Source organism: Chrysemys picta, chromosome 5 (assembly GCF_011386835.1).
Source record: "Chrysemys picta bellii isolate R12L10 chromosome 5, ASM1138683v2, whole genome shotgun sequence".
NCBI lineage: Eukaryota > Metazoa > Chordata > Testudines > Emydidae > Chrysemys > Chrysemys picta.
The window spans coordinates 22,666,212-22,686,008 of record NC_088795.1 but is presented as its reverse complement, the minus strand read 5'-3'; the positions used below and the strand labels follow the sequence as shown (position 1 = coordinate 22,686,008).

At 40.4% G+C, this 19,797-nt stretch overlaps 1 long non-coding RNA gene across 1 annotated transcript in view; it reads left to right on the top strand.

Annotated features, from left to right (window-relative positions):
* The first annotated feature begins 5,188 nt into the window (after positions 1-5,188).
* The window catches only part of LOC135984097 (uncharacterized), a 34,712-nt gene continuing 20,103 nt past the window's right edge, over positions 5,189-19,797 (top strand). Inside the window, exons 1-2 of the long non-coding RNA XR_010602006.1 lie at positions 5,189-5,317; positions 6,594-6,704. This is a non-coding gene — a long non-coding RNA (uncharacterized LOC135984097). The remainder of the gene's footprint in view (positions 5,318-6,593; positions 6,705-19,797) is intronic.

Sequence of the window (19,797 nt, the reverse complement as noted above, 5' to 3'; positions counted from 1 at the left end):
AGAATTTATAAACTGAGGTTGTTCTACAGCAGAATGCAAGATCTGTCAAATCCATCTTTTTTTGAGTTCATAACCCAAGAACCTATGTTCTTCAAGCACAAAAATGGAGAGCAGCTTTCTTCCAACTTTTCATAATAGGCCTTTCAGAAGATCTGTAATATTATTGCAGAGTGGAAACGTCTGTTTCATCCATATCTTTAAAAAGATCAAGAATAACAGCAGCAGTAACCTCAAAAATATCTGTCTTCTCTGCATTTTTCTGTTGCTTAAATTGTATGCATAACGATAAAAAGACAAACATTGTATATTCATTAAACCAAAAATATAATTACCTTACATAGCCAGAAGAATACAATACAGGCAGGCAGACCACAGAATAACTGCACCACAACAAAGAAAGAAAAATTACTCACAGAGGGTCAAATCTTACTTATGATGCTCTTACTCCAGTTCAGTAACATCTTACTCCACACCTAGTTGCTAGGACTACTCATGGAGTTAAGTTATTACTGAATGAGAGTAAAGTGTCTGAATCTGACTGAGAGTGATTAATGCTTCTTAATCTGTGTTCTGGTACAGTATAATGCTCATTTGGCAATGTAACTGATAAATATGAAACAAAGTGAAATATTATGTAATCCTTTCTGAAATTCATGCCATGTATTTTTATCTACAGTATTTGTATGAGCATACATTTCAGAAAGCTCGTTGCTGCGATTAGATAGCGGGACACGCTTATCCAATCTAATATACATGTGCACTGAGAAAACAAAGAGTGAGAAGGTTGCTGCATGTTATGGCCCACTATATCTTTTTGGCAGCAGCAAAATCATTTGCACATACTATTAAAATTAGAAAATTAGATTTTAACCTCTAATGTGTTTTCAAACATAGCTAGCACATAAGTAACCAGCTGGGCTTATTATAGATCCAGAACTTTCAGAATTAAACACCAGGTTTAAAAAAAACCAAAATAATCTGAGATACGTGCTCCTGTGAAATGCTGAATTCGTTTAGCTCCCAGTGAAGAGAGTGGGAATCAGTGCACAGCATTTTACAGGATTGCGTCTACAGAGACTACAATTTTTGTTCTTTAGCATTTTTCAGTAATATTTAATACCCAACAAATGCAGATTGCCAGCTGTTACACATCTTGCAACAATAACATACTGTGATATGTTCTCCATAGTTTTTGGTATAAGTGATAATCAGGAGCACCAGAACATCTCTGTAAATAATATTTGTCTTTCGGTTTAGCCTGTTTATTGGTGAGGATGGATGGGTCCCAGCGGTGTCCGCAGTTTTCAGCCTCAGTGCCAAACGTCTAGAAAGGTCAAGAGACCATAACAGATAGATAGAGGTAGCTTATTTGGCCTGTTCTATTCTCTTAACACTGCAACAGGAGCAAAAGCTACCCAGAAATCCTCAGTGGGGATGTTCCCAATGTGTGGAAGTAGCCAGTGGGTGTACAACTGGAGTAGCTGGTTCTTATGTCTCGTTCGTCAGGCTGGGAGAGGGAGGGCTGGACTGTGGTGAGCTTAAGGGTTCCTGGTGACCACAGCCAACTAGCACAAGTTACAACAGCCCAAGGACAGCTCTGATCTTGGCTGACGCAGGGAATCATTGAACTGTGGCTATTGGTTCTCAGCTCCTTCTGTTCTCCTTGGCTGCTCTGGGTCCCCATTTTGAGAAAGGGAGCCATCTTTTACTAGCCACTCCCTATGTTAAGGCAGAGGCAGCTGAGCTCCTATCCTGCTTTTTTTGTGTTTCCATAACCCAGCCAGGAAACAGGCAACGAAGAAACCAGAACTTTTCTCCTTTCTCCCTTGTGATACATGAGGAGGCCAGTAGGGAAGCTTCTGAGCTGCTACAGAAGCAAAGGGGTTCTGGGGAGGCAGTTGGGGAGGAGATGCTGCCACCCCTTCCCTCTAGTGATGAGGGATACTCCCATGCAGGGTAGGGCCCCATCTGGACTATAAAAACTGTATTGCTTAGCAACTCTATCAAGAGTTACAATACCACAGCCCTTCCTTGCTATTTCTATGTGAGATTACCTTCCCATACAACTCTACTTGGAATTTTGGGGCCAATTTTTCAAAAACAAGTGGCCATTTGTGGTTGGAAAAATGCCTAGTGCAGTTGCAGTGACTTCACAAATAAGAGGTTTTTTTTCTGCATACAAGTTGTGGTTAAAACACTTAAAGGCATTTGGACACGTGACATGTCCAACACACACACACACACACACACACGCGTGTGTTTTTGGAAAATTTGGCCTTTATCATTTTCCTTATACATCATCTTCTGTTGGAGTATCTGAAAGCACTTTACAAACATTAATTCAGCCTCACATCAGCTCTGTGAGGTAGACAGATATCATTTCCAACATTTTACGTATGGGGGAGCTCTGGCACAAAAAGGTTGAATGATGTGCCAAGATCACACAGCAAGTCAGGAACAAGCCAGGAAAAGAACCTAAGGATGACTGCTGACTACCATTTCTTTGGTTTAGCCACTAGACAACAGACTTCACTACGGATCAGATTTCTAGAGTAAGTTTGCTCAGAATAGCGGACAAACAGCCCATATACTATTCAGAATCTGTTTGCTAGAAAGGCTTTTATGAAGAGATGAAGTGGTATGAAATCATAAGGGTATAAAACAAGTACTTCTGTATGCTGTTAGTTAGTTTCTTAATTTCCAAAGATGTTATAAATCCAGTTTATTTTACAGTGGAAGTGATCTCAGATGATCAGAAACATCATAATTTCTCTTGGTAGGAAGTACAGGGCTAAGATCTTCTGTGCAAAGAATGTCATATTCCAGACCACATTCATCTAAGACATACTCCTACTCAAGACTTTATGAAATTATTTACTTTTCCTAACTCTCGGTTCAGAAGGGATATGATTAGGATTTGCTCATTGCTTTCACACTGCATGTTCCAGGCAGTGCTGTGCAGTTTAGATATTAGTTTCCTTTGAGTATATATCAGGATGTTCTTAGGTGATATTGGGCATCCACAGTAAAATTTATTGGTGTGAGAAGATACATTTTCATCAATCATAGCCTGTTTTATTGCTGTATTCCTTTTACTAGTATCAGTATAAGCAAGCACAATAAATTCTAGATTAATTTGATATGTACACTGTTTTTCTCTCACACTGTTTTTGGTAGTGCTGCATTGTTTCTATTGTTTTTCCTTAATGTTTTTAATTATTATTTTTTCTTTTATAAACACAGTTTTGGGTTATACATTCCTCTTTATGTTGGTATTTTTCAGAGTCTGAAGTTATGTGGCACTTTCCTGCTTCTTACTGTATTCTCTTCTTCATTTTCAACATTCAAGACAGCCATTCTGCCGCACACATAAAATTAGTTTTGCTCAATGTATTTCTTGTCATGCACATGCACAAAGCTTCCAATTTAAATTTTTGTTTTTCTCTGGTGACTCATTTTGCCACATCTGTGTTGATTCTATAACCTGTGGCTATAAGGCATGTTCCCTAGCTGGGAGCTGACGGGGCTTCTGCAATGACTGTCATGTGGTGGTTTATTCTTGCATGGAATTCTGCCTTGATTTTTCTAATACACTCAGCATCAGAATTCCCATAAGGTATTCTGCATAGTTCTTTTCAGGGCTCTCAGGTGGAAAATTTTATACTGGGTTATGAAGGATGTCACAAATGCTTTGTCCTTTGTAACAAAGTCTATTTCCTTCCTACTCTTATCCAAGTTTCAGTGATGCCTTGTGTATAATATATACTGTTGCAGTTCTCCTTTTTGTTTCTCTTTACATGATGATTTTGTTCATGATGATCTGTTTCTGTCCCTATCTTCTAGAGTTCCCTCTGGACAGTGTTTCACAGCATGTTTTCACCATAGGCTTGATCCTGCACCATTCCAGTGATTAGGAGTTTTTACATTGACTTGAAGGGTAGCATGATCAAACTCCATGGGCCAAGCCCTAAAATCTTTTTCCCAGGGGCCAAAGGATTTGTGGCTGAGTAAGAACTTTAGGATTGGACTGAATGGGATCAGAATGTTGTATGTTTTGAGTGGGGAGAACAAGCTAGTTAATAAATATATTTCTCTAGTGTAGGATTTAACATGCAAAGGCAACTTTTAAACTTTGAAAGTCACAAAAGGGAACAATCTGCAGAGAGGTATCATTTAAAAACAAAAACAAATATGTCAGCACACCAAAATATTAGGGCAAATGATTGAAAATCAGGATTAACCAACTGCATGGAGAGAGGTTTTTTTTGTTTTTTTTTTTCCAGTCCTCAAGGAGAAATCACAATTTAGGTCTATGAAGCAGGGCATACTATATGTGTTCTGTATGTTATCCTTGTAATAGGCAACATATGAGGGAAGAGTCTATCTGCAGCTGAACAATCCTCTGTTTTGAAGTAATGATGAAATTACCATTGTCCCATAACTCAGTGAAGTTTTGTACAAATATGCCTAATTCAGAGTATGTACAGTCAGTACTATTGGATCATGCTTAAATAAATTGCTGATCAGGGAGACTGCAGTCAAGAATTCTGGGCACCAGGAGAAGATGTACTATTGCCCCCAGTTCCACCCAGTCCTCTTTCACCAATTCACCTCATACCCGCTGCACAGTTGATTTTATCTCCAGCTTCTGACATCTACTGTAGTTTCCCTCTCCTCATCCTTTTTACCAGCTTGTTAACTTTTGTTTAACATTATTGTACTTGAATACGGATTCACGCAAGTAGTATACATCTGAATGTGGTGTTGGTGGCCTAGACAGAGATGGATAACAAGCAGGTGAGGCCAGCAGTAAGGCTGAGGGTCTGCCTGTCCCATATATGGAGTTCTAGTCCCTGAAGAGAATGTTGCACAGTACCATGATCTGAAACCTCACCCAAGCTTTCTGTCTGTCTTCCCACTGCCAATAACCACCCCCTCACTCCTTTCATGCTCTCTCACACTGACTCCCCCTCTTTCTCTCTCCATTTTTTCTCTTGGTCATAACTGAGTGAGGGGGGCATGGAGACTAGAATGAATTCTCGCTTTCCTTTCACAGTCTGCTCTTCTCTGATTTCGCAATCTCTCTCCCCTTCCACTTGTTCTCCCTAATTTCACTTTCACCCTCTCTCAATCACTCTTTTTCTGATTTCACACTTTCTTTCTCTCTCTTTTGCTAGGTATTTTTCAGGTACCCATCATGGTAACATCTGAATGCCTTCGAAGACCGTCCTAACACAAGAGAGGATCTAAAGAGTGCACTACATTTTCTCTCCATGCCAGGAGGTTGCTGGATTCTTGCCCCCTTCTTTTGGAGCATGTATGTGCATGTGTGTCCCATCTCTCCCTTTCTATTTTCTTATTTATTTTTGCTATTATTGTGGGCAGGCTAAAGTTACAGGGCAGTCTGTCCCCTTTAAGGGTAGCTGTGGCTTGTATTCAGTCTAGAGCTAGGTGAACATTTTTGATCAAAACGTTTTTTCAGTGAAAAATAAAGATTTGGTCACACAAACATTTTGTGAACTCATGCTGATTTTATCAAATGGTTTGTTTTGTGGGGGGGACTCAAAATCTACAAATAACAATTCATTTTGACCTTTTTCGAAGCAACTTTTAGAAATTTCCTTAAAGCTTGATTTCTTTTTAAATATGAAAAACATTAAAATAGTGACAAAAACAAAATATTCTGTTTTGGGTGGTTCATTTGACCAAAAATGCAATGTTTTAGATATTTTGCTGAAACCTTTGAAAAATTTTATTTTCAGTATGACCATTTTTTCCCTGATTTTTTTCATAACTGCCAGTGAATCCAAAAAATCAATTTATTCATCTACTCTCTAGTCTAGCCAGCGCTCTACCAAGGTTTGGTCATTGAAGAACAGGCAGACTGTGATTTGTAGTTCACCAGAAGGATCACATGACCAAGCTGAGACTAAGCCCTGCTGTAGAATGTGGATCCAATATCAGTCATGTGACAGGATGATTGTATATAAGTTAAACCTGCGTCCCCTTTATTGGGAGATTTGCAGGTGCATGCGATGTAAGGTGGCACTTGTTGAAGTAGCTGGTTCAGACCAATTCCCAACCTGCAATCAGGGGGGAAAATGAGAAATGACTGAGCTCTCAGTAGTGAGACTGTGGAGGCGGCTGGGTGGGGTGGGCAGGGCAGCTATTGGGGAGGAAGAGCTGTTATAGAGAAGGCTTAAACACACAGAAGGACCCTGGGAGGGATTTGTGTACTGGGGAACCAGTTAAGAAGCTCTAAGAGATTGGGGATGTAAGGAAGTATCTCTGGGAAAAATGAAGTGGGGTATGAGGGCAGACAGCTGCTTATAACAAAACCGAGTCTTTGGGGCTGGAAAAGGAGGGCTGCCCAGCAATGCCACAGAGAAAGGACAAAAACCCTTGGAAATGAGGGTAAAAGGTTAGGAGACCGGAGATGTGCTATTACACCACAGAGAGGAGAAAAGGTAGACCGGTTTGGGTGGAGGGAGGGCATATTGGGAAGAGGTCGTTGACCAAGTAAAAATACTAGGTAGAAGTTTTGAACTGAAATGAAAATTCCAGAAATCTTATGTGGACTCTGTTCCCTCAAGGGGAAAATTCAGAGACCTGTCTAGAGGACTAATCAATCACCCTCCTACAATGGGGAATACTGTGGACCAGCAGCTGGAAAATGGGAAACTGCATCTCCATGACCAAAATAGGTATGTTGCTATTACAGCTAAGCTAAGCAAGTTGTTTGTTTTATTGCTCTCACTTCACACACACCCTCTTTTTTTACATGCATTCCTTCTTATCTTTAATGCACACTCACCTTCTTTAATTCCCCCTTTCTTTCACTCTTCTTTCCTTTTCACCTAACCCTTCCTTACTCTAGACTTCTCTCCCCACAAATAAGCAGGAGCCATTACTGGGGTAGCTTCAGCTGCTCCCCTCTGTGAGGCTCTGTTGGACAATCTGTTCTCAGTCAGAATCTGAATCCTTGCCAAGCCCAACCATGGTCAAGAATCCTTCCTGTCTATCTTCCCCTTCCTGGCAGTGACTCTATCTGATCATGACAAAGCTGATTCAAGTTACAGTACACTTGAGTGACTGGATAGTGCCTGATCTTTCCTACTAAGGTGAATCATGGGAGTTTCACTCGAACAATGACTGTGAGATTGGGTCTGTACTTTATAAAATGCCTTGGGATATAGCAGGATGAAAGACAGTGACATCCTGGCCCCATTGAATTCAATGATAGTTTTGCCACTGATTTCAATGTGGCCAGGATTTTACCCACTGTATGTAAGTAACAAGACAAATTAAAGGTGCAAATTATTAAGTTTCAAAGCAATCCTTTAACTAAAATGTCCAGTGATGTCAATAGGAGCTTTGCTTGCATAAGACCGCAGGATCTTGCCTATTTACTTTTCAGATGACAATGCAGTGGACCCTATAGTAGCTAATGCAGTACACGAGACAGTGGATTTTTATATTGTTGCTCACTAAAGATTTAAAGTGCGGAGTGCCCTCAATCCCAGCTGAAGGTAGTAGAAGTTAAAAGCACTCAGCATCACTAAGGAGGTGCTCATTATCTTGTGTAGGATGTAGTCTTAGATCAAATTTAATTACTGAATATTCTAATCAGCTGCAGCAACTAGGCGAGAATTCCAGGCGAGAGAGTCACGGTCAAGCATTTTTCTAAACCAACATACAATATGAAGGAGATAGTTTGGAGTTGTCTTTTATGACCAAGGTACTTTAAAACTATTGTGGAGTTCTAACAAGGATGTAAAAACTCTCTACTCTAAAGCTCAGGCGCTCGGAAAGCACAATTTTGGCAGAATGCTCTGAAAAACATATCACTCTGATTTTAACAACTTAGGTGGCTATTAGGTGAAACTTTGTAGCAGAGTGTAAATGGATTCAATTGAAATGTGTTGTATCAATTGCATTCAAGTCAAGTTCCGGCAAAGTGTGTAACTACTTTCAGACTCTTCCCTGAGAAATCTTTTGCGTAAAGAAAAATGCAGTACGTTACAGTCCACATCTTTGAATGCTGCCTGAATAAATGGAAAACATATGTGAGTGTTAAAATGAGTTTTGCTTGTGTGTAGGATAAAATGGCTCCTTTGGAGTATTCCTCCAGTCTGTGCCCAGATAATGTAAACATAAATCAGACTCTCAGGCTGGGGAAGGTGCAGAATCTTTGCTCAGAAACCTTTACTTGCAAAAGTTACTCTAATTTCCATCTTCTACTTGTGTAACTACAGTGGGCTTTCAGCTGCATCCAACCACCTGTTCAGCACATCCACAGCCAGATTTGACTCCGTAGAGAGAATGTTTCATGCTTGGTCCACCAATATGTCAGACCATTTCTTTGAAATTGGCTACCATCACTTCTCTTAAAAAAACAAATCTTGTCAACAACTGACAGCTGTTCAAGAATACACTAATATTCGTAATATCTGGCACTTATTTTGCAGCCTCCATCCAAAGATCTCAAAACACTTTTAGAAACATGAATGTATATAATCTCTCCTTACCACTGTGAGATAAGGAAGTATCCTTATCTAGTGAAAGTCCATTTTCTGTTTCCTTTTAAGTAACATATTTTCAATATATATGGTAGTGAGAATAGTCTCGTGTAATTTCTTGAAAGGGAAAGTCTGATTGGGTAATAGCCTGTCTCAGGATTTGCTCCTTTTTCTAGTAGACAGCCCTTTGCTAGAGGTGTGTTAAGCAGGTATTTTAGCATCTTTTGACTTGGATTACAATTTTACAGGCTCATCTAATACTCGGTTGGATTGCTTGCTACTGTCTCTACTCTCTTTTGGAGTGACAAAGTGGATGAGGTAATATCTTTTATTGGACCTTGGTGAAAGAGACAAGCTTTCAAGCTACACGGAGCTGCTTTTCAGGTCCCTTTCAGAAGCTGCCCAGTAAAAGATCTGACCCCACCCACCTTGTGTGTCTCATACCCTGGGACAAACATGAGCTCTACTCACTTGACATTTCTCTGTCTCAAAGGCCTGGTTGTTGGTGTTTTCCGGCTGTGGATCTGCTTCCGGAACAATTGATAGTATTGTCCCATGTAATATAACATCCCACCACTTGCTGTTATGCGTGGGTGGCACGCTAGTTTCATTGTCACATGAAAAAAGTTCCTTTATTGTTTTTTCCCTTCTCCTAGATTAGATTATGCTTCAGTGCTGTTGCTTAAATAAACATTAGTTCTTTAATGGATACAACTAGCTGTTGCTTTATCCAGTTAAAACTGACTTGCTAATGCCACAAGGCAACAATGGCACAAATGGGTGCTTTCTGGGCTTTTGGATGAATGGAATATGTTTGGCCACTCCTTGGTGGTGGGAACATTGGGAAGATTTTCGGTAATTAGCACTCCCTGGCTTTCGTTGTAACCAGAATAAAACACAGAAGAGCAAATTGCCATGTTTGTTGTGTGTGGAACTCCAAGAGGTCTGGGGATGCATATCTGAAAAAAAATGTGGTCCTGACTTTGTAAGGCTGAAGTGGACTGATGTGGTGGTTTGGTTTTTTTTTTTGGGGGGGGGGGGGGAGAGCAGGGGTTAAAGCAATTTTCATTATTGTGATAGTCTTCACACTGCTGTCATATAGCTGCATAATGGGTACAATATATGCCTAGTAGACTTTTCACAGGACTATGATTACAGATCATATTACTATTGTATATTGGCCCATTGGCTATCAAATGAGTGAATTTTAATATTGGGGTCAAATCATTCCCTCCTCTGGAAGGAGTTCTGGGAAGAAACTGTCTGAAGTTCCTATTGTAGAGTTTCTGTCAAAGTTATGCCAGCCAGTGGGATTTTCTCACACCAAGCTCTCTGTATAAACAGGGGAACTTCTCTTGACGCTCTCCATACTACTTGCTTAATGTCAGTAGTCTCCAAAATGGGGACAAAACAAAACATAAACTAAACAATCCCATCATGAATTTCAAAACAGTGTTCAGAATCAGTGGATGCTGGCACACTCCATTACAGGACATTCTCTGGGAGTGTTTCTCAACCCACAGCTTGTGACTCAAAATTGGGTCATCAGAATGGGTCAAAGGGTCATGGGGATGGCTGGGCTCAGCTCCCCACTCTGAGCATTGTGATCTGGCACCTGGGGTCACAGCCCCCTCACGTTTGGCCCAGCCACCCCAACATCATGACAACTAGGTGCCACATGGGTCAAATATGAATGAGTGGTGCTGCACCCCACATTGCAACTCCTGAAGCAGGGAGCCAAGCCCAACCAGCCCTGCAGTACGGAAGCTGGGAGGGAGCAGTTATGTTCTCAAGTAAGTATTGGGTTCCCAATGAACCCCTGCCACCATAGGCAGGTAACACCATACCCCCAGCCCACTTCACCTCCAGGACCTCAAATTTCCCCACTCCTTTAGTCTCTGCCCCCCCATGGGCCATGTGTGGGGGCCGTGTGTTTTTTGGAGAGGTGGTGGTTTGCTGCCCATCCCTCAGACCTATCTGCCCCATATCATTCCCTCAGCCCCACACTGCAGCACTACAACCCTCTTTTCCCCAATTCCTTCTCCAGACACCACCAAACCCCCAACTCTTTCCTCACTACACCCCTAGATCCTTCACTCTCCTCACTTCACCTCCAGGACCCCACATCTATCCCCAACTCTTATCTTCTGCCCCCAGGAATGGGGGATCTGTATATTTGGGGGAGATGTCTTGGCTCACCATCCTTCCTTTGAGTTGCTGATGGGCAGATTCCCCAGCTGTTCATATCTTGCTGGAGCATCTGGAATCTTACCTCTGAGCTTCCCCCACTCTATGGGCCCCCCTGGGGGAAGTCAGTGGGTCTGGGTGTGTCTTGGAGGGTTTCTGGGTTGCAAAATGACACCAGTGTTTACAAAGGGGGCCTGAACCCATAAAGATTGAGAACCACTGTCCCACAGGACATGGATCTTGCAGGAGGGGCACTAAGTCAGTCTGGGGCTGGGCATGGAGTATAGTCAGTCTGATACCAGCTGCACCACTGGGGCTCCCTGAACGCATGCAGACATCTGTGCTAGCAGCATGCAGGACTATCTACCATGAAAATAGTTTCTTCTTTTTTTTTAATGAAACCTTAGATCTTAGAAAAATCTTAATCTTTGCTATGTTGCAGGTCACACTTCCTCAGAGATAAAGGATACTCAAACATGCTATCAAGCCAACCTTTGTCACCCTTAGGGGGAATTCTGATATTATCCACAGAGTCAAGAACACAGCCACACTGCCAACAATCAAATTAGCCAGAAAACCTGCCAAGGAACCAGTCAGGGGGCAGCAGTCATAGACCCTGAATCTGTTCCTGGGAAAAAAAAATCTGTTCAAGAGCTTGGCATCTGGGTCCACAGCACACTCCGTGCCAAATTTGTGGCCACAGCTGTTGGCTTGGATTTAAAAGCAGAGAGCGCACAAGGGCAAAAGAGAAGCCAAGTCAAGAACGCTAGAAGGAGACAATGCCAAATAGTCTCTAAATCATGAAGTAATGGTCTCCATTTTTAAGATTTTTATGCTGTGGCTATGAAAGTCTACTGTATGCTTATGATAATATATGCTAGGGAGGTATGTGTGCAGGTACTTTAAAAAAGAGAATCAAAGAAAGGACCCACTTCTGGAATTCGTGTGCATGCACTATTCTCCAGGAAAAGTCTGGAAGCTTGGGGTGCACAACAAATACAGGCCTGAGCCTAAGAAGCATTAGATTATTGCATTACTGCAGCGGTAGTCAAATTTTTATTTATTTATTTATTTATTTACAAGGTCCAGATTTCTTGATCAAGGTATAGTCAAGGTCCAGACTCCAGAGAAAATAATAATTAAAAAAGATTTTGGGGTCCATTCCAAGGCATCTGGTGATCCGGCTTTGGCCCATAGTCTGCCTATTGACGACCTCTGTGTTACTGTCTATAGGCCGTGTTCTGGCTTTGTCGTGGTACAAGTTGCAAAGCTGGCCAAAGCTGCATGGTTTGGCCACAGCAGACAATTAATAGCCTGAAGGTCAAGAATCTTCACAGTGACGTTCCATACAGCTGCTCTGTGTACCCTAAATCCCGTTTGCTTTCTTGAGGGTGGAGTCTGTGATTATTTAAAACTCCCAGGGCCTGTGGGTAACTTTGCGGAGGCCCTGTACATTAAGAGATTATCCCTGGCTAATAGGGAAAGGAGGCTGGGCTCCTACATGGCTCAGTGACAGAAGAACCTTAAAAGGGTTCCCGAAAAATGGCCTCAAAATAGAACTATCAAATGCCACTGACCTGGAGATGGAGGGTGGGGACTAGGGAGGAGGGCAGCCACTTTTGTGGGGGTGTATAAATCTTTTCCTTGTTCCTACCCAAGCCTGAAAAATAAGAGTAAATGGATTTTGGGGAGCTTTTGGGATGGTCGCCTCTGCCAATCACACACAAATACCATCTCACTCCAATTATGTGGTAAAAAACAGCCCATCTAAAGGAAACGTTTTGGAATTTCGTTGCACTAAAATTTCTCCTGAAGCCAGGGAGTGACAAATACTTGTCAAGCTTTGACAATATTGTTTCTAAGTGTGATAAATCTTGCACATAATCTTGAATGTTTGTGGAAGATCTGCGAGCTTGAAAATCAGTGAACCTTAAGGACAGTTTCACACCCAGCTCTGCTTGATAACAGCCGTCCCCAAATCACAAAAAGGTCAAAATGCTTTACTCTGCAGCTTTTAAAAACAAAGCAAAATGCTTTTAAATTTCTACTCTTACTCTAGACACTGGGCTTCTTCCAAATGACAGATAGCAATTACAGGAAGAAAATGTGAATAACTAGAAAGGAAATAGTACAGTCTTGAGCTTCATATTTTAATTTTCTTAAATTAATACCATGGGGTCACTTAATTTCGAGAGGCTAAGATGAGTTGATTTCAGCTTTTTTTTGCAGTGTTTCTCAGGAGACAACAATGATCCCCACTGAGACCTGCCACAATGAAGATGAGACTTACTGGGCTGTGTTTACTTGTCAATTATTGATATCCTCCTGGATCTCTGTTCATAAAACATTATTCATACTGTTATGACACAAATGTCATTTTTCTGCACATACCCCCCCCCCCCCAAAGCTGCAAAACACTCTGAAAATAAGGCAGATAGCATTTTGATATTCCTTAATCCTCTTGAAATAAACTAAAGCATTTGAGAGTTTAATCCAAGTATAAACAAGTCAATATATAGAAAAAGGCAATATAACACGCACAAAAACTAATCTCCATCTCCTTGTGGTAGATATGAAATGAATTGAGTTCACACCTCATTAAAACCCTGGCTTTTAAAATGCTTCTGTTTTGATTGAAAGGAAAAGAGCCAGAGACTCCATGTAGTCCACTAGGGACCCTGCCATTCTGACTGATGTGTGAGACACTCAAACCCAGATCATCCAAGGTATTTAGGTGAGTAACTCCCAGTGGGAATTAGATGCCTAAATACCTTGGAGGTTCTGCACTTCAGATACTATGGTAAACTGGTTACAGTATAAAATCCTAAAATAACCAGAGTGCAAGATTTTGGGGGCAGTCACTCTGTGGTTTTTACAGTTCTTAGTACTTTATGTGGGACTGTGTCAACAGCCTCTCTCATAAGTGAACTAGATGAAATTAGTATAAGGTAGGCACCCAGCTGGATGAAAGACTGTTTTCAAAGAATATTATCAATGGTTCACTATGAAACTGGGAGGACATATCAAGTGGGGTCATGCAGGAGTGTGCTCTAGATTCTGCACTATTTAATAATTTTTTCACAATCCTTCTGATTCACTGTCCTTGATTCAGATGAACTCCAGAATGTCTGCAGAAAGAGTTGGTGTCAGGAATGTGCATGTAAATAGTCACATGAGAGTTTGCATGCAAGGCATTTGTGCAGACACTTTACAAAATCTCTTTACATTTGGGAGTTGGAAAGGGATGTAGGTAGAGTTTGGTAAAGAAGAAGAGAACTAAAATCAAAATCACCAGCACTGAAAGTGGGGATAGTGCTAGGTCACCATCACCACCTCTGGGACAGTAGCAGGGGCAGTGTGGTAAACCTTTAGGAGTGGGGAGGTACCTGGTGAATCCTAGATGACTGCAAGCAGCAGCAGGAGTAAAAGCATTATTTATTACATCAGGGACACTTGGATACTATAATAATGGGCATGATATAAATAGCTGGACAGATGCATCAATCAGAGCACTGGCCTAAGTATCACAAACAAATATTAGGCAAAAAGGTGTAGATGGTATAAGGAAAAACCTGGTTTTACAAAATAAAGCCACAACTTCAATTCTAGAACTTTGGACACATCAGCAAGAGCATCATCTTCTTAACTCTTCTTATGCGTAGAAGGTGCATGTTACCTAAGCAGCACCATGCACTATAATGGAAAGCTGTCAAAGGAAAATATGTGTGCAATGTAAACTAAAGCCAATTAATCATATTACAGAACTCTCCAAAATTTCTTTTAGTGTTATTCTTCAACAGCAGACTGTCGAGTGAGGCAACAATATTGCCATTTTTTCACAGCAGAGACAGATGTTCCAAGGAAAACACAGCAATTTCTAAAAGATCTAAAAATAAACCAAGGGTCCTAATTAAAGGGAAAACAACCTGCTGACTTGAAAATCGTATGTGCCTGAAGACTGGAATTTTCAAAAGGGGGCTAAGGGAAATTAGTCAATGAGAAGTGCTGGGCACCCTAGCCCCTGAAGTCCTTTTTGAATATCCCATCCTTAAAGGCTCACTTTAATGGAACTGTTGTGTGACCAACCACAACAAAAGCAAAACTTATAAGAAGTGAAAGAGAAACAGTCGTGTCATGCTGAGTTGCTCTAGGGATACGTTGTCTTATACAGTTCTGTCTTCTTTGCCAGCTTCTGAGCACAGAAATTAGTTCCCTCTTCTTTGTGCTGCCCCGATTTATGACTGACTTGAAATTAAATGGCACCATGCCTAATATTTCCCAAGGAATAGGTGGCTGAATTTAAGCTCCTAAACCCATATTTAAGTAGCCATGTATGTTGCCTGATTTTTCCAAAATGCTGACCACCCACCTGTTCCCAATGAAATCCAGTAGTCTCTTCCATGTTCATTCAGTTTTTGGCCCCTCTGTGGACCCTAACAGAAAATTTGGTAATTGAGATATAGACATCGTGTCACATGCATAGTTCATCATTGCCTATCTGCAAGAGATTCTAACCACTGATGTAGCTGAAGGGCTGTCTGTTAGCTTTTCCTCCAAGGAATGCCTTATTTATTATCATGAATGTTTCTGAATGTTCTAGCTACATTTCCTATTAATTTTAATTATATTAGTAAAAATAAATACTCTATAGCACTTCACATTTTCAACATGTACAAACATTAAGTTAATAATGTCTATAGGGCACATCAAGTATGTTGGCTGTTGACTAAATAATTATTTTTTTTCTCAGAAAGTTGGGCAAGAGCTGAATGTCCATTGGCTTGTGTATTACCACAATCTGCATTCAATAGGCAGTGCTGTTAAATGCAGTGGCTGGAGTGGCTGCAGTAGAAAAAAATTGAACCTCAAAAGTGTGGGTTTTGTTCTGTTTGGATTGCAAAGATTCTTTGTGTTCTTGGGTGAAGGGTAGAGTGAATCTTGGGTGCAGGATGAAAATACACAGCACCATTTTCTAGTATAAAGAGCTGGCAAACAATGGAGCTAATAGTAGCCTATGCCCTGATGGAGAAGATTGACTGAAAGTTTCCTCTCACCTCCATCAAATGCCTGATTGCTTTGATGGGCAAAAGCTTGACGAGAAATTTTATGTATGTTTTGTTACCTGTTCTGATAGAGAGGAGATATTCTAGAAGGTCGCACAATTAATAGCATGTGTAGGCCAAGTACATTGCACCCACCATGGGCTCCCTGCATACTATCCTCACTTCCTGCTTCCCCCTTTACAAGCACTGCTTGTAAGGGTATGTCTACACTGCAGCTGGAAGTGAGCCTCCCAGCCCAGGTAGATGAACTTGCTCAAGCTAGAGCACTAAAAATAGCAGTATGGACATTGCCACTCAGGCTGGAGCTTGGGCTTTCAAGCTGCCACCCTCCCTCCCAACTTTGAAAGCCCAAGCTGCCCCACTACCACAAGTCTGTTCACTCATGCTGGGAAGCTGGCTCCTAGCTGTGGTGTAGACATACCCTAATGCTCCTTTCTTTCTGTTAGAGTTCAGGTTACAATGGCCCCACCAGTTAAGCTGTTGCTCCTGATGTGTGTAGGTAACAGTAGCAGGTGGCAGAGACGTTCCTCTTCTGGCAATGTGGAGGCCCTGGTTTTCAGGCTTTCTGGTGCTTTTGATTTACATTGAAATCATTAGGGTTTGCCCATTGATAACTAGAACATTCCCTGAAATTTTGGATTTGTTAGGGTGCATTCCAAAGTCTTCACGTTTACAGACAGAGAAATGCCAGTGAGTTGAGTGTTCGTCTTTGCTTCATGTGGCCAATTATTTGTTATCATAGGGACATGCACAATGAGCCTGATTAAAAGCCCACTGAAGTCAATGGAAGTCTTTCCACTGACATCAGTGAGCATATGTTAGGTTCAATATATCAACCTGAAATTTTAGGTTTTCTAAAATCAAAGGTTTACAAAATATAAGATTAAACAATAATATTTCTATGAAGCTTTATTTTAAATTCTATTACTTTAAAAAAATGTTTGGATATAAACTTTCCTCTGTAGTATTTGAAACTCTAACACTGCAGCATTATGCCAGTGCATTTGAGCCTAGAAAGTGAAACGGACTCTAAAGAAAACTGAAGTTGCCTGTCCTCCATAGTATTTGTTTGTGGGATTGTGCTCTTAATGTGGAAAAGTAAATTAGATTTTAAAATAACTTATTTTAACAGTCTTAAGTGCTGCTAGTAACAGAGGTTAAGGAAATTGAATGATTATTTTAATCTGATTGTTCTTAGCTTTAAGAAAAGTTTAATAAGAAATGTTGTGTGGTCAAATTTTCTTACCTCCTTGAGGGCTTGCAGAAATCGTATTCTTAATGACTGTAATGATGGACTTCGGAAACCTGAGGAAAGCTTGAAAATCCTAATGATGCACCTTCTGGGACTTTCTACAGAACAAAACAGGGGAGGGAGGTTACCTTTTGCTTTTATACAATACATATACTAATTTTCTGACTTTTAAAACATGGATGATTGTCAGTGACTGTCTAATTAAATACTACGCTAGTAAAGAGCAGGAATCAAGTGTCTAAGAGATACAAAATATGGATGATGAAATGGAGTGGAAAACTGTACATTGACCCATGCAATTACAGTACTCTGGTTTTGCCCTTATGAAAATCAACATCATACACACATGGAGGATGACACAAATAAAATGTTAACTGAAATAATCATGTAGTAAATTGGTATGAATGTTGTCCTGCAGATAATTAAGATTTCAATTCTATTTCCTTTTGATACTGCAGAATATAAATTGTATTTTGGCTTTCTATGGCAGAGTCTAGTGTTTTTCATGTTGTTTTGTCTATTATTTAATCAAATGTTTCCTTAATGTTATTGATCTTTATCTGTGACTGTTCAAAGCAATGGGAGTTGTTTTCCCTCTTTGTTTTGAAAATTTACCACTATAAAATGTGATTATTCTTATTTAATGGCCAAACAGTAGAAAAGGAATCAAGGTCAAAAAATAGCTGTACATGATAATGTCTGGTTTAGTACAACATCATGATGTATCAGAAGTCAGGGGTCAGGAGTCAGATGAAAGATCTGTGCTACAATAGTTGTCAATTGTGTATTTCTCTCGGTCATATCCATATACATAAATAGTTTTATAGGCTAATATCCTATGTGCAATGGTGATTTTTTTTCCTAGAATTTTGCACTCTGGAGCAGGACATACTCTGGCAAAATATCTAAAGTGTCTATTTCTAAGCATAGACCATTGTAGTTCTCCCTATGTGATAAGTCAGCCCACTTTAATGGGACTAATGCAACAAGGCATAGAAAAAGATAGTGGCTCAGAGCAGGTACAGACAACATGGTGGCCAAAATGCAGGTATCTACCAGCAGCCTGTCTACTTTGGCACTCCTACCTTCGCTACAATTGTGACAGTTGCTACAGCGGTAGAATAGTGAGGTGGGGAATTTGAAGAAGAATGTCTAAAGCTTTAGATTCTATCTGGTATGCAGATACAAAAATGAACAGCAACTTTGCAGGTGCAAAAGACAAGACAGTTTTACAAATCATATCCTAAAGTTATTTTCCAGTTTACTCACTTTGATGTGTATATCATCTTGAATAAACAGGAAAAAGCTAACAGATGTACATAAGGGACCTGGGTTAATTCAGAGTAATTCTACTGTGTGCTATAAATCAGTGAGATCAGAATCGGTCCCAAAAGATTTTCAGATGCAATTGAAGGATAGTAGAATCCTATAGTTTAGAAACAAGTGAAAATAACACTTTAAAAAAAAGTCACTTTCCGCTGCCCTCTGCTGACTGTACACTATGTATACTGTGCGATGAATCCAACCTGTGTGTATTGATTCTCAGAGCTCTGTGCTTGGGAAACAGAATGTAAGCCATTGTTATGTGAGGCTTATGTTATGTTATGTCTTTCTTTGAGGATAGTCTTAATTGCTAATATTGCTATAATATCTCAAAGCTTTCCTACATGTTTAACAATAGGATATCATTGTGTTCTTGTAGATGTAAAACCAAGCATGTTCGAATCATTTATGATTTATATAATCATTGACTTCATTCCAAAACACAAATATGCCAGGTTAATCTAATACGCTCCAAACTACAGTACCAAATGCAGTCTGATATAAACATTCCATTATCCACTTTAGGAGCATACAATTCACAAACTGTTGTGAGGATCATAAAACAATTTGTGTGAATTGTGGCTACTGACCTAATAGTGTTGTGAAGCACCCTCTAAACTTTGTTCCAAGTCCCTGAAGAAAGCTAGGGTCAGAATCTATGCTGGACTTTACAGAGGTGCAGGGATGAAGGACAAAGATGGCTTAAGCCTTATGACTTCTGCTTTCCTGATCCTAAGCTGCTTATGGACAGAAACAGCCCTGATGTAACTCAGATGCCCAGGAGTTGTCCTAAGTTACTGCAACCTCTGCTGTGGGCAGCATTGTCACTGAGAGTACCTATAGTGCTGCAGGAAATGAGGCTACCCCTACCATGCCTCCTATGCTAGAGATTGTTGGAGTGGGCCTTGGAACAGCCATAACAGGGGAAAAATCCCTCCCCTATAACCCATTTCCTATAGCCTACACAATACCGCTAATAAGTGATCAGTGGTATTGGTGGGTGTCATACACAGGGGTTCTGGTAAGAGACTGAATCTTATGTGCTTGCTCCTGTTAACAGACATAGGTCAGACACAGTACCAAGGTCAATGTCTGTTGCCTCCAGTGGCTACAGTTACAGGTATTCACCCACTGTTAAAAAATAATTAGAGGTTATAAAAATGAAACTAGTTAAAATTGACCATACAGGGCTTTATATTTGTGGGTTTTCTAGCTCACTTTTGTAAAAGGCATACACAAGCTCTTAGTTATTACCACAGTTTCCTCTAATGATGCAATCTTAGCACACCTCTAGTACACTAGACAGGAGATAGATAATTAGTGAGGTATTTTCAGGTCATATAAATATTCTTTCAATTTCCAGGAGTGTAACATTCTAAATGTGGCTACTGCTCAGGAGAAAGGTACAATACCACAGTTAGTCTCATCTTTGTAATTAAGTTTGTTCCTCGCT